At 37.8% G+C, this 7130-nt stretch overlaps 1 long non-coding RNA gene across 2 annotated transcripts; it reads right to left on the bottom strand.

Annotated features, from left to right (window-relative positions):
* Positions 1-1245: 1245 nt before the first annotated feature.
* Positions 1246-4936, bottom strand: LOC135328288 (uncharacterized). Of its 2 annotated transcripts, none has more exons than XR_010389102.1 (3): positions 4859-4936; positions 3837-3946; positions 1246-3680 (listed from the first exon to the last, which is right to left on the bottom strand). It is a non-coding gene; the product is annotated as an uncharacterized LOC135328288 (long non-coding RNA). The 2 variants fall into 2 exon arrangements; XR_010389103.1 differs by having other exon boundaries at positions 4887-4936.
* Between the last annotated feature and the right edge of the window lie 2194 nt (positions 4937-7130).

Raw genomic sequence — 7130 nt, 5'->3', positions numbered from 1 at the left:
AATATCTGATACAAAGAAGTCATTTATCACTGGAAATTAGCATCTGATATTTTTTGCAAATCCTCAATTTCAAGTCCACACATAAAGTAAAGACTGTAGAATCATAAACTTCATGGACCCTCCCGCTAATATTCATATTCTTGCTTTTCTATCCATATCAGAAATGCATCCTGGAAGAAGATGCTCTCCAGCTGTCTACAAATGTGGGTTGTTGCAAAGCTTGCCATACAAGCTGGCAAGAAATGAGCAAGCAGGTTACAAAACCTGCTGTTTCATGGTGAAATGCAGTCCTACTCAAGCTATCCTCATAAAATGCAAAATTAACGAATTGAAACTAACTGTAAACTATTAGATATATTAGGATCTTACAAAGAGTTAAATTTCTGTATAGCCTATTTAGTCATATAACTCAAAGTTCTACATATAAAATGTGTGTGTCTGCAAGTGTGCACACCCACATATATATAGTCATATTCATATACACATACATAAGTTATATGAAAGAAACTGCTAAATCTGCTAAACTTTTCAATTTATTTTTCTATGATTACCATATTTTATATTTATAGAAAATACTAGTGCATAAAAACCTAAAACACTTCTGATTTTCGAGAGAGAAAAAGAAAGAAAAAGAGAAATCCTATTTTTTCAATTAATCGATTCAAAAATTTGGAGATTAAAACTAACAGTCTTTTTTATTCATCTCTTTTTAAATGAATGTGAACAGCATTTGCCCTTATCTTTCACAATTCTAGGGCAAAGCATGAGCATGTATATTAACCACAGCACTTCACGCACGCTTTTTCCTTATACTGACTTTAAATTCTAGCATATGATTAGATCCTTGGAACAAACTAATGGAGCATACAGCAGTCACTGAAAGAGGGATTAAGTAATTCATTAACTATGGTCTTAAGGAATGGATGTCTAATTTTTGTAATCTTCTTAAGTGTAAAGGGACAGAAGTCCAGTTTTAGAAATGTTGGCTTTCTTTGGCAAACAGATGTTGTCTTATGACTTCTTGATGTACCTTCACTTAACAAGCCAGGCAGAATTCATCACCACAAAGTAACAAATAAAATAATCAGACTTTTGAAATTTTGCTTCATCTATTTTTCAGAAAGTCCAGTTCAACACATTATGTTGACTAGGATCCATTAGTAACAAAAGAACAACATAAGCATAAAAGCTTTTTATTCAACCCAGCAAAAAATGGAATCCTTCCAGATTGAAATTCATAGACTCTTGAGGATAAATTATTTTATTTTGATAGGATTTTTCTTTGAAGAAAACCATTGGATCAAATATCTCAATATTTTTAATAAAAAGAGATACCAGTAATTAAAAAAAGGAAATAACTAGATCTACCATAACTTTCCCAGTATTTTCTATTTGCCAATACACTAGAAAAAAATGATAAGATTCTATAAATGTAAACTCTGGAGAATACACAGATGTAGGCAAAGATGCCAGATGTAAATTGACATAGAAATAACTAATGTAAGAAGCTGTGAAAATGGCAAATTCTTTCCACCATCTTTCTACATACCAACATTTCATACCTACTTTGCTGCAAAAAAATCATACATTACCCATGTTGTCTAAGTGTCCTTGCAAGCGCAGGATTTTCACTTTCTCACATACGTTACCTTTTATGGAAGTACTCCCTCATAGCATCCCAGTAATAGCAGTCTGTGTTACTGAGGTGGAATCTACCTTCAATTCAGAATAGTGGAATTTTTTTGCTTGAACATCACTGTTGCTTTATTTGCCAACCCACCATCCATAGACAGTCCACTTTATGTTTTACATGCGATGTGTTTTGTTGTCATTGATCAGACCACACAAGGTGCAAAAAAATGCAGTTTCACAACTCCATGTGCACATAATTGTGATAAATGTTTATCTATATTATAAGCAATGTCTGGAGACTGATATTTCAGCCTTCACTCATAAGTAGTCTTGCATACTGAGAAGAGCATTAAATATCTAGGGTTTTTTTTTAAGAATACTGAAAATTCATCAGCTCTTCAAAATCAATTTGCAACAAGTAAATTTAATGTCTTTTCCCCAGTTATGATTATATAATAAAAGTGCTGAAATACTAAACTTGTCCAGAAAGCACTGTATCTAAAATTGTTTTTATTTATTGTGTTTGGTTATGTCATGAAAATATTGCAAAATACTGTTTTTAGTTACATCATTTTAGTAAGCTTGTATTTGGGTATAAGGCAAGCTAATATTAACATTTCTAATTAATTAATTAATATATTAACCCTAAATATATTTAAAATTTACATGTATCAGAGGCCTCTGCTTTGGCTACACTCTCCATGTGGGAATCAGATGGAGAAAGGCAAGAGACTTTTAACTATGCCATATGATAAACGAGTAACTAAAAAAGGGGAACCTTAAATTCTTTATTGTACCCAAGGTTCAAGCTTGAAAAGAAAGCAGTTCACCTCCCAAAACATCATACAGCATATTTGGGCTGAAATGTATTTCAGAAATTATGAAAGCCCAGTTGTTTATGGTGGCTAAAAGTAGGATATTTGTTCCATGAAGCTAGACGTCTGTTGGGATATGTTCATTAACACCAGCAGAAGATCAGCCTTGTGGTTTCATTATGCCCCAAATGCAGACCTAGATTAGATTATCGGAAGTGCTGCTGTGCTGGCAAAATTCGTTGTCTACCCTGGGACTGCAGGTTTCAAGCTCCAGTTTTTATCACCAAGGGTTCTCCTGTGATGCCTTGATCCAGATCCAATAGCACACCTAATTAAAAAGTCACCCACCCCCGTAACAGATGCCATGTTGAATTTCAAAATTCTGCAGTGTCCTTAGGCACACAGCCAGGATTATTCTTAAGGAATTCATGTCCTCCATATTATTGCTTATCTGATAAGTAACATCAATGCTGAATTCTGCTCCAAGCTGGTTTACGTCAGTGAGCTGACATTTCAACACAAAGGCGAAGCAGCATCTCTTGAGTAAACAATAAGCATTCCTAAATACGGTAGCTATTTCCTTTCTCATATAAACACCAATAGATATGATGTGATGGTGCTGTTATTACTGGCCTTTGCATAATGCTGTAAAAATATCCAGTTACCAAAGGAGAATTTATTGGAATAGGTATGTCCAAGTGGGTTAAGTGATCCTTAACTCTTTCTTCCTCTGCAGTGGGCACTGCTTCATTCCCCAGCCTTTGCTAGGCAGTTCCAGCACCTGGGCAGGGTCTGAGGATTAGCCTTATAGTGAAAACTGAGGTAAAAAAGGCACTGGGTACCTCAGCCTTTTCCATGTCCCTTGTCACTAGGTCCCCTGTCCCACTGAGCAATGGGCCCACACTATCCCTGACCTTCCTGCTCCCAACAGCGCAATTATAGTAACTTTTCTTGTTGCCTTCATCTCCTGTGCTAGTTTCAGTGCCAGCTGAGCTTTGGCTTTCACAGCTCCATTCCTACATGACCGAGCAACATCTTTGTCCTCCCAAGTAGCCTGTCACTTCGTCTACCTTCAGTGTCCTTCGTTTTTGTGTTTGAGCTCAGCCAGGAGCTCCGTTCTTCGCCTGTGCTGGCCTTCTCTCACGCATGTTGGAATGGACCGTTCTTGCAGTCTGAGGAGGTTATCCCTGAAGGTCAACCAGCATTTGCATTTGGCAGCAATTCACCTAGAAACTACATAATGCACAACTCTGAATCACAACTTTAACATACTTTTTCTGTGTCAGTAGTCTGTTTTTTGCTGGAAGCTCGATACCTAGACATCGAATTGCATTTTCCAGGATGTCAGTCTGAATCTTCAGGTATCGAAATATAGATCTAAAATCTTACCTTCAGTCTGAAAACTTCCATGGTTCCATATTGCTGCTTTGCAGGTTACTGCTTTCCCACCATGGGAAGGCAATTTTTTAAGATCATTAGTTTTTTCAGTAACAGAGTACCTGTAAATGATAAGAACAACAGATTGTTTATATTGGCACTTATGTGTAGTTTCAGGCTTACCCTTTGAAATCTGGCTCTTAAACCTAAACCACAACCATAGTACTAAGTAAAGACATATTCACAACCTTCTGAACACCAGTAAAATTTGAGTTTGAATACATCCCTAGATACAGCCTTGTGTCTCAATTTCTTTTCTTATGAGAATATTAAACTGAAAAAATAATCTTCCCAGGGGGGGAAAAAAAAAAAAAAAAAAAAAAAAAAAAAAAAAAAAGGAAGAACTTCCCGGAGATTAAAAATCAGTTAAAACTTCTTGTCCTTCTAACATTATGAGAAAGCTATGGACAGTTTTGGAATCACAGCAGCAAGCTGTGAATGATAAATGAAATGAAATAGGCCTGCTGGGTATACTGCTGTGCTGTTTGCTATGTCCTATAGACATTCAGGCACACAATATTCATACCATGAACTGAGGAACAGCCATGGTAATGAACAATTTCAAAAGCAAAATAAACCATACATGGGGGGCAGGGGGGAGGCAGGGGGTGGAGGTTAAGCTTTCAGAGTGTACTCAGTTTTCCTTCCCTTTTATCTTTCTTTCCATCAGATCCTCACCCTATTTCCAGGCTGGAGCCTATGAAGTGAAGAAAAGAGAATTATTCTCCAAATTAGGCTGCCAAGGCACTTTAGCATGTTTAAGATGCCCTTTACAGGTTAAAATTTCTTTCCCTTTCTTGTCACTAGGCAAGACAATCAGTTTTGTCTCATTCATGAACATGAACTACAACAGCTTCCAAAAGAGGACAAGTAATAAGGAAAGCAGCTTATAAGTGGATACATTTGCTTAAGTTTAAAGGCTCTAGTCATAGAGATTCAATGGGTACTGTGAAATACTTAGTGAATAGACTTGCCTTGCTTTTGCCGTCATGCTGAACTTACTTTGATGTAATCCCATATAAAGCAGCAGAGTCACCTTCTGATTATGCAGTATCAATTAAAGAAGCAGCAAGGCTATAGATATGAGATACCTATCCCTAAACAGGCAATCTTTCACTAAGAATTACCAAATACATATTAATTCCACTTACACTGCATATTTAATAACAACTTGACCAGAGTTCCTCATAGCTTTTAATGAATATCTTCTTTCTAAATTCTTTTAAATCTACACCCCTCAAAATAAGGCTTTCCAGATAGTTCATGCATATATTTTGATAATAATGATTTATCTTTTGTTAATCTCTGTATCTACTCAATTACTGTGTTGCAATGGCAGTATTCCTTTTAGTGGAAAAATGATTTTACATCTGTGTTTTTTGCATGATTTCTCAGAGTTCATAAAAAAAATTAAACCTGGCTGTTGCAGCTTTTTAAGACCTTTGCTGCTGCTACTAGAACATGTATGGTTTCTGACAGCTGTATCATGCCACAACCACTGAGATAGATGGAGCACAAAGTGCCACATCTACAATGATGGCTCACTGAGAGCAAAGTGATTAGGCAGGTAGCCAGTAGGGTCTGCTAATATCATTTATGGCTTAGTGAAAATTTGTGAATTTTCAGTAGGGATCAACTTTTAAAATTTGAGAGGATATAAAAAGCAAGTGGATTCAGAAGCCACTACTATTCTACAAGATAGAACAGGTTTCAAATCTGAACTGAAAATCACCTTTTAATCCTTTTTTTTGGTAACAGCCAGAGATACATCCAGTTCATTTGCTGCCTGGTAATGTCTTCATGGAGACCTTGATTAGAGGAAAGTTGTCCTATCCTGGAGATTTATGCAGTAGGTTATGTAGTAATCTTTCCCACAGGCCGTGACGCTGTTGAAACTATAGCTCAGGCAAGGGCCCAGGGGGCCGCAGTAAAAGCAGCCCCCGGCGGAAGGAGGAACAGCCCTGGCTGGGGCCGGCGCAGAGCTCCCTGGCAGCCTCTCCCCAAGGCCGCCCGCGGCACTGCCGTGGCCGCCAGCCCAGGCAGCCAAACCCCCAGCACGGCGGGAGGAGGCACTCAGGGTCCCACACGCCGTAATTTTTAAGGAAAACATTTCCTTTAATTATTATATTGCTTCTATGCATATAAGAAGCATGCAGAAGAAGCAAGATCTATATACTAACCAAGCCTACTTTTATTTGCCATTTTTCTTCATTTTTCATTTTTACTAGGGATGGTTGATTTTCTTCAGACATCCATCAGAATTTGCATTAAAAAGTGGTGTTGATGATCTTGGAATCCACAGATTCTGATCAAAGCTTTCAAGTAGTTAATGGAAGCTTTTTCTGTGGAGGAAGGGTGGTTGGTTTTGGATATTTTCTTTTGTCTAATATTCCTGTGGCTGGTATTTACAGTGATATATTGCAAAGGTATGTGATTTTGTTTCCTGTGACATATGGGCATATAAAATTTATATCTGTTAAGTGTTACACAGTTTTGCATCATTATCATTTTCCTAGTCTCAGAACAATATTAAGAGCTGGTAGAAATCACATATAGTATCGCTAAAACAAAATCTATGTGATTAGTTGTGGCATGATGAGAACTCTCTCTGCTGATGCTCCAGCCTGGGCATGATATAAATCAGCTTCAATGCAAAAGAAATGTAACACCTGTGTGGCTTCTGTTCAAAGACGGTCTGTGTCTCTGGCTCAGAGCTCAGTAGGTTTGTGTCTGCTCACAGTAAAACTTGTGGAGCATCACTGACACAGCTGAGAACTTACAAAGCAGCCTGTGATGTTGCATAGGGAACAATGAAGTGTCTTTAAAGGTTTGCTTCTTTGAAGGGATGCGGTGTCTCCTGGGGGAACTCAAGGGTGCACATGAGTGTTTTAGTTTTGCTGAGAAGTGTGCTTCTGAAGTGACTCCCCTGATCATTTTTACTTATAGCACTTTGATTAACATCATGGACTGCTTTCAGCTCCTTCTACCTGGATTTCTTTTGAATGAAACTAAACACAGAGATGCTCTCCAGGAGCACACTGAATGTACGCCAACTGCTGATGGGTATCCCATTGAAGGGACCAAACTAGAACTAGTCCAAAGTAAAATCTCCCAGGTTGTCAGCACTGACTGTTTCACTTTATGAAAACGTATACTCCTTTGGTTATGTCCACTTGCAATGTACACATAGACTCTGACTGTGCTCAAGTCCCGGGAATGTGGCTTTCCTCATGAGCCTAGAGAGTA

Source organism: Dromaius novaehollandiae, chromosome 4 (genome assembly GCF_036370855.1).
Source record: "Dromaius novaehollandiae isolate bDroNov1 chromosome 4, bDroNov1.hap1, whole genome shotgun sequence".
NCBI classification, from domain to species: Eukaryota; Metazoa; Chordata; class Aves; order Casuariiformes; family Dromaiidae; genus Dromaius; species Dromaius novaehollandiae.
The sequence above is the reverse complement of the archived record's forward strand: the minus strand, read 5'-3'. Positions and strand labels throughout refer to the sequence as shown.